A 12,439-nucleotide genomic window follows, 5' to 3' on the forward strand; every position below is an offset into this window, starting at 1 on the left:
CAGGCTCCTCAGTCAATGAGATTCTCCAAAGAAGAATGTTGGATTGGATTGCCATTTCCTTCTCCAGGGGATCTTCCTGACCCAGGGATAGAACCTGGGTTTCCTGTGTCTCCTGCATTGGCAGGAGGATTCTTTACCACTGAGTCACCTGGGAAGCGCAATAGATATTGCTTAATAACTGTTAGGGCCAAATGGCCTCTATGTTCTGTTAGTCCCAAACAACAGTGAAACTATTTGCACTCTTGGCACCCATGAAACTAATTAACCCTTCATAAATACTAACTTAGGAATGTATGTCTTGTATGAAGGTGTTCCCAGCACCTACCCTCATACCCTAAGTTAGTTATAAAATTGTCCCCATGGCCCCTCAGCAGTGCTGAGTACATGTGTGAATGCTTCTGGGTCATTGTCCACCAAACCCTACTCTGTAAGTTACACTCTGATAAATTGATCCAATGATTACATGGAGCTGCCTGCTTCATTTTTCCTTCCCAAGATGTCTTCTCAGTTTGATGGCATGCCTCTAACAGTAGGGGTCTGTAGCTGTGGGCCATAGTAGCTTTTATTATGAATGCTTGCACTCAACCCACATTTTGTTTGCAAAAACACTCTCAGTAGATTCTTGAACAGATGATGCTTATATGCTTCAGAAGCCTATACCCGAGAGATGTCCAAATACCACTGCCAGCAGCATCTCAAGATACTGTCAAAAGATTGAGGTATAATTTACATGCATTAAAATGTCCAGATCTTAAACATTAGTTCAACGAACCATTGTAATTATGTGCAGCTGTGTAAGAAACCACCCAAAACTAGATCTAGACTGTTTTTTTCCCTGCAGAAAATTCTTTCCTGCCCATTTTCAGTCAATTCTCACCCTTCCAACCTACCCTGGAAATAGCTACCCTCTGATATTTAGTGGATAGATACTCTCCTAACTTTTCTTCTAATGTCTTCATCATGCTGGATGTATATTTAAATATAGAATTCATCTAAAATCAAGTTTTGTACACGGCATGCAGAAAATTTTACTATTGTGTTCCTCTATTGTCTATCCATTTTCTCTCATCAATTTCTCTTGTTTTAATTATTTGCTTGCTTTTATGTACTTTGTGTTCAATTTATACTTCTTCAAGTTTCTTGTGGTCAAAGATTAGATACTTGATTTCTTCTTTTTGACAATGGGCATTTGCATTTAAAGCTACAAATTTCTGTCTAAGCACCATATTACCTGCAACCAACAGTTTTTTTTTTTGTTTTGGCCTCATTGAAGGCATGTGGGATCTTAGTTCCCTGACCAGAGACTGAACCTGCATGCTACAGTTGAAGCACAGGGTCTTAACCGCTGGACCACCAGGGAAGTCCCTTAACAGTTTTGTTACCATTCAGGTAAAAATATTTTCTGACTTACCTGTGATTTCTTCCTTAATGTATGAGCTATTCATAAGCATATTGTTAAATGTCTAAAACCAGAGATTTTCTAGATAATGTTATCAATTTCTAATTTAATACTATAGTGGTTAGAGTATATAGTCCGTATGATTTTGATTTTCAGATATTTATTGAAAGTTGTTTGGTGGCTCAGTGCAAATGGTCTTAGTGAAATGCCACATGCGCTTGAAAAGAATTTTTTAAATTGCCAACAGTTGTTGAGAGTGATGCTTTATAAGAGTGGGTTTGATACCCTCCTTCAGGTCTCTCCCTCTTCCTGTGTTATAGACATTCTCCTCTTGTCACTTGGGACTTGACTCCCAATGCCTCAAACACCCTTGCTTGGGAAAGGCCCTGAGTTACCGCATCTTGTTCTCTGAAGCTATCAGGACTAACTAAAGGTCCTTGGTCTTACTGAGACCCATGGCGCCTATCTGAGGTCATCAAAGAGCATTGTACAGCTTTGCCTGCTACAGTGATGCTGTAAGTGGACATTTATACCTCCTATCCCCTCCAAGGCTGGGGTTGAAGAGCTCATTCCCCCAGCTCTTGGAAATGTTGGAGGCTGGTAGATTTTATCTAGTGTCTCTCTGAGAATTACCTTCAGTCAAAGAACCAGTAGAACAAGAATTCAGAGTCAATGAGTGGAACTGATAAACCTTGTAGACAGTGAGAGATAAAGGGGAAGGCAGATGGGGGCCAGAACATCACCTTTGTTTTATTTTCAAACATCTTTGCTGAGATAAATTTACATGTCATAAAATTAACTTATTTTAAGTATACAATTCAACTATTTTAAATAAAATTATGAACTTGTATAATCATCACCACAGTCCTATTTTGGAACATTTCCGCGTTTGTGTGTGTGTGTGTGCGTGCGTGTGTGTGTTAAGTCGCTTCAGTCGTGTCCAACTTTTTGCAACCCTATGGACTATAACCTGCCCGGCTCCTCTTTCCATGGGATTTCCCAGGCAAGAATACTGGAGTGGGTTGTCATGCCCTCTTCCAGGGGACCTTCCTGACCCAGGGATGGAGCCTGAGTTTCTTACGTCTCCTGCATCGGCTGGTGGGTTCTTTACCACTAGTGTCACCCGGAAAGCCCTGGAACATTTCTATCCCCACTAAAAGATCTCCTGTACTCATTAGCAGCAACTCCTCCTTCACATGTCCCAGCTATGTGAAAGTCACTCAGTCATGTCCAACTCTTTGTGACCCCATGTACTATACAGTCCATGGAATTCTCCAGGCCAGAATACTGGAATAGGTAGCCTTTCCCTTCTCCAGGGGATCTTCTCAATCTAGGGATTGAACCCAGGTCTCTGCAGGTGAATTCTTTACCCCAGCTATAGACAACCTTTAATTAACTTTCGGACTCTATAGATTTGCCTTTTCTGAACACCCTATAGATAGAGTCATACAGTGCGTGGTCTTTTGTGTCTGGCTTCTTTTACATACCATAACATACTTTTGAGGTTCATCTATCTTGTAGCATGTATCAGGATTTCATTCCTTTTAGGTGTCGAATACTATTTCATTTTATTGATATCCTATATTCTGTTTATTCATCCACCAATTGATAGTTGGGATGTTTCCCCGTTTTGTACTATTATGGATAAAGCTGTTAGGAACATTCACATATAAATGTTTGTGTGGCTGTATGTTTTCATTTCTTTTGGGTGGATAGCTAGGAGTGAATATTTCAGTTTTTCCACAGTATTGTTTCTTCATATTCTTCAGCTGACATTCTCTATTTTTTAAAATAATTATTTACTTCTGGTTGCGCTGGGTCTTCATTGCTTTGCACAGGCTTTCTCTAGTGGTGGCAAGTAGGGGCTACTCCTTGTTGTGGTGCACGGGCTTCTCACTACGGTGACTTCTCTTGTTGGAGAGCATGAGCTTTAGGCTCACAGGCTTCAGTAGCTGCAGCACGTGGGCTCCGAAGTTGCGGCTCGTGGGTTCTAGAGCATGGGCTCAGTAGTTGCAGACATGCGCTTAGTTGCTCCACAGCATGTGGAATCTTCCTAGACCGGGGATTGAACCCAGGTTCCCTGCATTGGCAGATGGGCTTTTATCCACTGTGCCACCAGTGAAGTCTGACGTTGTCTATTTTTAAAATCATAGCCATTCTTGTGAGTAAGAAGTGGTATCTCATCTTGCTTTTGATTTGTATTTCACTAATAATGAATGATGCTAAGCATGTTTCCATATGCTTATTAAACATTCCTATAGCTTTTTGGTGAAAAATCTATGTGATTCTTTGACCATTTTAAAACTGAGTTACTTATCTTCTTGTTTTGATTTGTAAAGTATTTTATATTCTATATCAAGTTCTTTCGTAGATATATGATTTGAAAAATATTTTTCCAAGTCTATAACTTATCTTACCATTTTATTGATAATGTCTTTTGTTTTAATATTTAAAACATTTTTTTATAATGTTGTGTTGGTTTCTGCCATACAACAGTGCAAATCATCCTTAATGACACATACACCCCTTCCCTCCCTGCCTCCCTCCTCTGCCCCCATCCCATCCCTCCAGGTCATCACAGAGTGTCAGACTGGGCTCCCTGAGCTCTACTGAAACTTCTCACCAGTTATCCATCTTACACCCGATAGTGTATATATATTGATGCTACTTTCTCCACTCATCTCACTCTCTCCCTCCCCCACTGTGTCCACAAGTCCATTCTCCACATCTATGTCTCCTTTACTTCCCTGCAAATGCTGGAGAGAATATGGGGAAAAGGGAACCCTTCTACCCTGTTGGTGGGAATGTAAACTGATACAGCCATTATGAGAAAAGTGTGGAGATTCCTTAAAAAACTAGGAATAAATCTACCATATGACCCAGCAACTCCACTACCCGGCATATACTCTGAGAAAACCATAATCCAAAAAGACACATGTGCCTCAGTGTTCATAGCGGCACTGTTTACAATAGCCAGGACACAGAAGCAACTTAGATGTCCACTGACTGATGAATGGATAAGGAAGATGTGGTATGTATATACAATGGAATATTACTCAGCCATAAAAAGAATGAATTTGAGTCAGTTCTAGTGAGGTGGGTGAAACTAGAGCCTGTAATACAGAGTGAAGTAAGTCAGAAAGAGAAAAGCAAATATAGTACATTAATGCATATGTATGGAATCTAGAAAAATGATAATGTCTTTTGAAGAATAAATATTTTTAATTTTGATTAAGTCCCATTTTTCAATTTTTTTTTCTTTTACCACTTGTGTTTTTGTCTAACTCAATTTCGGGATGTCAGGAAGATTTTTAATCTATCTTTTCTTCTAAGAAGTGTATGGTTTTAGCCTTTACATTTATGTCTATGATCGATTTTGAGGGTAATTTTCCATGTGGTGTGAGTTAATGGTCTAATTCAGATGGTCAATTGAAAAGATGTTGAGTAACTTCAGTGGGGGAAAATGATAGAGTTTAAACAAATGGCACTGGGACAACTGGATAGTCCTCCATCCCCTTCAAGACTGAGATTTGTACCTGTTCAGGGAAGGTCAGAGCATGTTATTAAGGCTGGGCCCATCTGGGTTACCACCAGTTGGCACTGGAGTTTGGGAAGAACTCCTCAAGATGACACAGCATGGGTTGAATAATATGCTGCATCAGGGACACTCACAAAGGCCAAAGGTCAGCAAAGGAATAGAGGGCATGATTCCCCCATCATTCTCTCCTACACTGATTGATGCATAAATGTTCAGGAAACTGCTAGGCCTAAGTATGGGTCTGCATTCTAATGTAGGGACACAAGCTTCCTTTATTCTATTTTTTTTTTGGTATCCTGTTAGCACAAGAAAGCAGGCTAATCAATAGAGGAACATACATACTGTTGGTGCCGAACAGTCTGGATTTGGAGTGCCAGCTATTTATAAGTTATATGAGGGGACTTCCCTGATGGTCCTGTTGGGAGCCGTTCTGGAACTACTGCCAGATGACGAAGTCACGGCACCAGTCAAGAAGAAACTGCAAAGCAGTTTCTCTCCAGGATCGGAACCTTCCCTTCTCCCTGTTTCTATGCTTCTGTTGTGGCTAACTCTGTTTCATTCTTTGATGGCTGGAGTTGTAGGGGCTTCCATGATAAGGTCATGAGAGTCCAGGAAAAAGAAAACTGATCCCTTGCCCCAGAGAAACATTCCAAAAATGATTAAATCTACTGAAGCCCCTGACTGGTGGGTCCCTAACTCTCAACTAGGGAATAAGGCCATGATCATTTGGAAAACAAGCCCTAAGCCTATTGTGACCTGGCCTCATGAGGATATTGTTATTGATGACTGGAAAACTTGGGTCACGTATCAGGGAAAATTACAGAAACTAAGCCAATTGCCTTTCCCCCTCAGAATCTAAGCATAAACGGAAAAGAACTATATGAATTGTATTGTAAATGGTTTCTAAATAAACTGCAAAAGACTTGTCCCTGCCAGAAATAGTCTTGTATTATGTGGGTAGATGGTAAACAAACCATCACTGACAATGGCTGTACTATGAGAAACTTTTGCCCTTAGACATCACTATAGTACTTATTCACTGAAGCAAGACGCTGTATTCGCTGTAGTAGCAGGCTGTACAGAAAAAGTAGATGGAATGATATGATTCATAGACTATGTCCTAGTAAAATAAAAATAGGTTTTGGGGTAAACATGTAACCAAAATGTGACAATAGACTAGGAAAAAACTTTTAACACATCTTAGAATCAGAGGATGTTGATCTGAATGGAAAAATATTGCAAGAATCATTACGTAGAAGAACATGTGCTGTATAAATAGAGACTAAAGCAATAAAGATTATGGTCTTTGGGCCATCAAAAACTTTCTGTCTCCTTTCTTTTCCTTTCACCGATGCCGTTCATCCCTTGGGGGCCCCTGGACAAGCTGGAGTGGGACTCTGGCATGGTCCAGTGGCTAAGACTCTGTGCTCCCAAAACAGGGGGCCTGGGTTCAGTCTCTGAGCAGGAAACTAGATCCCACATGCTGCAACTAAAGATCCTGCATGCCACAAGGAAGGCAGAAGATCCCACATGCCGCAACTAAGATATGGTGCAGACAAATAACATGAATAAATAAATATTTAAAAAATAAAAAAATACTAATTAAAAATAATAAATTTTGAAAAAGAGTTGCATGAGAAAGTCAACTGCCCAGCACCTGGAGTCCGTGGGGCTCATAGGAAGTGTTTCTCTCTCTTTGGAAAGAAGCCACTGTTTCCATGGGGTCTATTCATTGGTACAGTCTCTCATGCTGGGAAGAGGGAATTCCTTTACTTGGATAAGTTGTTAAAGTCCTGGGCCACTTAAGACAATTAAGTTCCTTGTGCCACAGTTCTAGAGAGGCAAATTTGGGAGAAAAAGCATATGATAATTTTTTAAGCCACAGGAATAGGTGAGATACTATACGAAAAGAATGCTCATGGATAAAAGGAAAAGCCTCAGAATTGAAACCCGGGAAAAACTTAACAACATATAGAGGTTAAACAGAAGAGGAAGAGCCAACTAAGGTGACTGAGCAGGAGTGTTGTAAGGCAGGAGGAAAATCAGGAGAGTATGGCATTAGGAAAATCCCATGAGGGAAGTACTTAAAGAAGGAAAATGTGGCCAACTGTGTTGGATGTTGCTGAAGCATCAAGTGCAATGAAGAAAACAACTGATCATTGGTTTTGATAACATAGATTTCATAACTTGGTAAGAGCAATTTCCATGGATTTCGAAATTCTAACTGGAGTGTGTTGAGCAACAGGTGAAAAGAAGTAAATAGAGTGACTACAAAAAAACATTGGATCTTGTTTTTTGATCCACTCTGACAGTCTCTGTTTTTTTAAATCTTATTTGGTGTATTTAGACCATTGATGGCAACCCACTCCAGTACTCTTGCCTAGAAAGTCCCATGGACAGAGGAGCCCGGTAGCCTGCAGTCTATGGGGTTGTTAAGAGTCGGACACGACTGAGCGACTTCACTTTCACTTTTCACTTTCATGCCTTGGAGAAGGAAATGGCAACCCACTCCAGTGTTCTTGCCTGGAGAATCCCAGGGACCAGGGAGCCTGGTGGGCTGCCGTCTCTGGGGTCACACAGAGTCGGGCACGACTGAAGCAACTTTACAGCAGCAGCAGCAGCACCAGCAGACCATTGATGCTTAAAGGAAGTATTTATATAGCTGGATTGATATCTATCATATAAGAAATAACAAGTGTTGGTAAGGATATGGAGAACAGGGAACCCTCTGTTGTGTATTATTTGTGGGAATGTAAATTGCACCCACTACAGAAAACAGTATGGAGGCTCCTTGAAAAAATAAAAATAGAACTACCATATGATCCATCAGTTCCATTTTTGGGTGTTTATCCAAAGAAAATGAAAACACTAACTTGAAAAGATTTATGCATCCCCCATGTTCACTGCAGCATTATATACAATAAACAAGATATGCAAATAATCTAAATGTTCATCAGTGGGTAAATAGAAAAAGAAGTTGTGGTACATATGGAGAGTTAGTTCAAGGAACTGAACAATACAAGTGTGTGTCTGAAACACAAGAATCTGGGAGAGGGTGGGATTAAATGAGGTTGTCAAGGTGAGCTGGGCCTTGACATGCATAGTCTTGAAAGGAAGTCGTGATAATGATTTTGGCTTTCTCCTAAGAGCAATGTGAAGTCAAAAAAGAAATTTGAGTCATGCAGTGGCATGATGAGAATTACATTTTTAAAAGATCACTTTGGCTACTATGTGTAGAACAGATTAGTGTGAGCTAAGAAGACTCAGAGAAATCCACTGGGAAAGGAGTTTGGAAGTGTAAGACAAATGATGGTAACTCACTCTCAAGTAGTGATATGGAGACAGAGAAAAAGTGACAGGCTCATTAGAAATAGAAGGAAACATTGCACTCCTTCTAAACCACGTGCCAGGTATATATGTTATGATCTGTCTAAGTATAGCCACTGGCTGATGTGTGATACCCCCTGGAAATCCACGATTATTAGCTTTAAGTAGAATGTGCTAGTTCAGATTCATACCCCATGTTCTATTCTGTGTTAGTTGATTTTGTAAGAGGCAGGAGACAGAGTTTGTAATAATGTCACAAGGTATGTGTTTTGCCTCCTGGAGCTGGCAGATGATAGGCAGTGTAAGGGGTGTAAGCAGGTTAAGAGTGCAAGGGAAAGGCTCACCCACTCCCTGTGGGCCCATTGATTTAAAAGGTTAAACGTCTGCCAAACCTGTAGCCTTATCTAGTCTAGCTGAGCAACTCTTTATACTCACCTGACAGAAAGACAGTTAACAATCATTAAACATATTTGATTAGTGAAAACTCTCTTCTAAATAGTCCCATGAAATGTACCACATTCTTGAAAGAATGCATTAACCCTTCTAAATTCAGTACCAATAGCTCAACACAGAACCCAGTGTAAATATACCCCAAGTATATGATAACAAGGAGGGGTACCAGATAGGCAAAAGGAGAAGGAGTATGAGAACAAACAGTTTGTCTGCTCTGCTTAATATCTGATACTCATAGCTTTCATGCTATGACATCAGACTTAAGTAGATGCAACAGACTGTATGGTCTGCAGTGCCTAAAATTTTACCGTCTGGCCATTTAGAGAGAAAAGTGGTCTGTCTCTAAACAGAACCTGTTTAAGAGAGTAGTAGGCTTCTTTTTTAGTATTAGTTTATTTATTTTTGGCTGTGCTGGGTCTTTGTTGCTGCGTGGACTTCTCATTGCAGTGGCTTCTCTTGTTGTGGAACACAGGCTCTAGAGCACGTGGGCTTCTGTGGTTGTAAGCATGTGGGTTCAGTAGTTTTGGCTCTCAGGCTCTAGAGCACAGGCTTGGTACTTGTGGCATATGGGCTTAGTTGCTCTGAGGCATGTGGAACCTTCCCAAACCAGGCATCAAACTGGTATCCCTTGCATTGCAAGGAAGATTCTTATCCATTGGACCCCCAGGGAAGCCCTGCAAGTTCTTGATGTCCATGAATACACTTAGTTACTACTGTTCACAGAAACCTTTGAATAGGAATTCTATTTGGCATTAGTGACAAATGGAAATGGAATTGTTCATTGTTATTGAAGTGTAAAGCCAGACACGATGTACTGGGTAAGAGGAATTCTGGTCAATAGGCTTGTAGTGATGTGGTGGTAAGGTCTGTGTTAGGGAAAGTGTTTTCTAGTCCTATGGTTAGTCTTGGTCTTTTGGTGAGCTTGTAACCATGGACTGTGAACTCTAGCAATGCTTCTTGGTCCCTCCTTGCCCCCCTAAGTGGGACCGGATGGCTAGAGAGGGGTGGAGTTGGGTATTTCCCATCTCCCAAGTTGGTTTCAAAAAACTAAGATCATGGCATCTGGTCCCATCACTTCATGGCAAATATATGAGGAAACAATGGAAACAGTGACACACTTTATTTTCTTGGGCTCCAAAATCACTGTGGATGGTGACTGCAGCCACAAAATTAAAAGACACTTCCTCCTTGGAAGAAAAGCTATGGCAAACCTAGACAGCATATTAAAAAGCAGAGACATTACTTTGCCAACAAAGGTCTGTCTAGTCAAGCTATGGTTTTTCCAGTGGTTCTGTATGGGTGTGAGAGTTGGACCATAAAGAAGACTGAGCGCCAAAGAATTGATGCTTTTGAGCTGTTGTTGAAGACTCTTGAGAGTCCCTTGGGCTACAAGGAGATCAAACCAGTTAATCCTAAAAGAAATCATCCCTGAATATTCATTGGATGGACTGATGCTGAAGCTGAAGCTCCAATGATTTGGCCACCTGATTCAAAGAGCCCACTCATTAGAAAAGACCCTGATGCTGGGAAAGGTTGAAGGCAGGAGGAGAAGGGGATGACAGAGAATGAGGTGGTTGGATGGCATTACCGACTCAATGGACATGAGTTTGAGCAAGCTCTGAGAGATGGTGATGGACAGGGAAGTCTGGCGTGCTGCAGTCCATGGGGTCACAAAGAGTCAGACATGACTGAGAGATGAACAACAACAAGTTGGTTAGGTTGTGATAAAATCCTAGTAAGTGAGGGTCTGGTAAAGTGGTTTCTCTTGAGGGCATGCTCGTGTTCAATCACTCAGTCATGTCCGACTCTTTGCGACCCCCACGGACTGTAAACTGCCAGGCTCCTCTGTCCATGGGATTAAATCAGCAAGAATACTGGAGCGTGTTGCCATTTCCTCCTCCAGGGTATCTTCCTGACCCAGGGATCCAACCCGCATCTCCTGAGCTCCTTCATTGGCAGGCAGATTCTTTACCACTGAGTCATCTGGGAATCCCTCTTGAGGGCAGGTCTAGTTAAGAACAGAATGTACTACTGGGACTTCCCTGATGGTCCAGTTGCTAAGACTCCAGGCTCCCAAGGAAAGGGGCCCAGGTTTGATCCCTGGTCAGGGAACTAGATCCTGCATGCTGCAACTACAACCCACTGCAGCCAAATAAATAAATAATAAATATTAAAAAAAAAAGAACAGAATTCACTGGAGTGTTTCAAAGTGATTACTTTCCCCTCCCAGTGGAAGCTCTGTGGGATTTTTCTCTGATATTCACTGTGAGAACTTAGTAGAACTCCTGTTGGTAAAACAAAAGTATGGGGTGGGGGCTCCCCTGACTGTTTCCTCCTGGAATTTTTAATTCTCGGATTTGTCCACACTGAGCCTCCAGCTATTCATCAGTTACAGTTCAGGTTTTCTAATGCCAGGACTGGTTTTCATGGAGGCTTCTGCTCATGGATTTCTGCTCAGACAAATTATAGTTCTCTGTATCTGCTAGTTCTTCCAATCTGAGGGGCAGTGGTGTGCCCTGTGACCTCACTTTTCTGAAGGAACTAAAGGGGCTGACGATTTTTCAGGTTGTTCAACATTTTGCTTGTTTTGGGCATGGACTGCAACTTCCAAGCTCCCTATATCCTATATTGGGAATCAGAAGTCCCCTATAGTGTTTAATTTTCACAGTGAGAATCCAAGGAGATTGGTATTATTATTTAGTGGAAGAAGCAAAAGATGTTTTGGGTCTTGCTAAGCGTCTTGAAGACAGTGGAGTCAGAATCTGAATCCAGATAGCCTGACCCTGGAGTGACTCAAAAGCTGATCTTCTTTATCAGAACACATTGCTTTTCTTTTATATACTCAGTGTTCTGTTCAGTTGTTGAAACTTTCTAGTGGGGAAGATTTCTCTGCCTTCTTTACGAATGCATTCTAGTGTATGACATCTTTGGGCTTCCCAAGTAGCGCTAGTGGTAAAGAACCCACCTGCAATGCAGGAGACATAAGAGATGCAGGTTCAATCCCTGGGTTGGAAAGATCCCCTGAAGGAGGGCATGGCAACCCACGCCAGTATTCTTGCCTGGAGAATCCCATGGACAGAGGAGTCTGGTAGGCTACATCTGTAGGGTTGCAAAGAGTTGGACACAACTGAAGAGAGTGAATACGCAGGCACTTAGGACATCTTTAGAGGCCAAAAAAATTCCCTTCTGATGTTTCATATGTATCCCTCTATGTAACTGAGGACATTCTGTTGTCCACACTTCTGATTCGTTGGACACTATCTTTATGACACCTTTGCCCATATCCCATTGAATCTTAGATCCATCCCTCTGAGTCCAGAAGGAAAAGTAACTCAAAAAATAACACATACATGTGTCCAGGACCAAAAAGAGAGTACAGTTACCACCCAAGTAGATGTGCCAGGGAGAACTTACACCAGATTCTCTCGTAAAGTAAGCTAACTCCATTATCTGCACACCAAATTACCTTCATGCCATATGCTATTATGATTTATTTCTCTCTTACCCCAATCCAGTCTGGATGACTCAGTCAAGATCCCAGCTGGTGATTTCAGGACTGAAGAGACATCCTGGCCATCATGCCTACTTAGAAGGGGTAGTAGGCAGTGTACCCTGTAATAAGTACAGTTATTACAAAGAAACTTGGCCAATTTTACTGCATGTTCATCAGCCAGCAAGATAATCTTAGCATGAAAATAAAATCTGATTTATGAGCTTGTGGT

This window comes from Giraffa tippelskirchi, chromosome 5, assembly GCF_054371585.1.
Source record: "Giraffa tippelskirchi isolate mGirTip1 chromosome 5, T2T-mGirTip1v1.2.pri, whole genome shotgun sequence".
NCBI classification, from domain to species: Eukaryota; Metazoa; Chordata; class Mammalia; order Artiodactyla; family Giraffidae; genus Giraffa; species Giraffa tippelskirchi.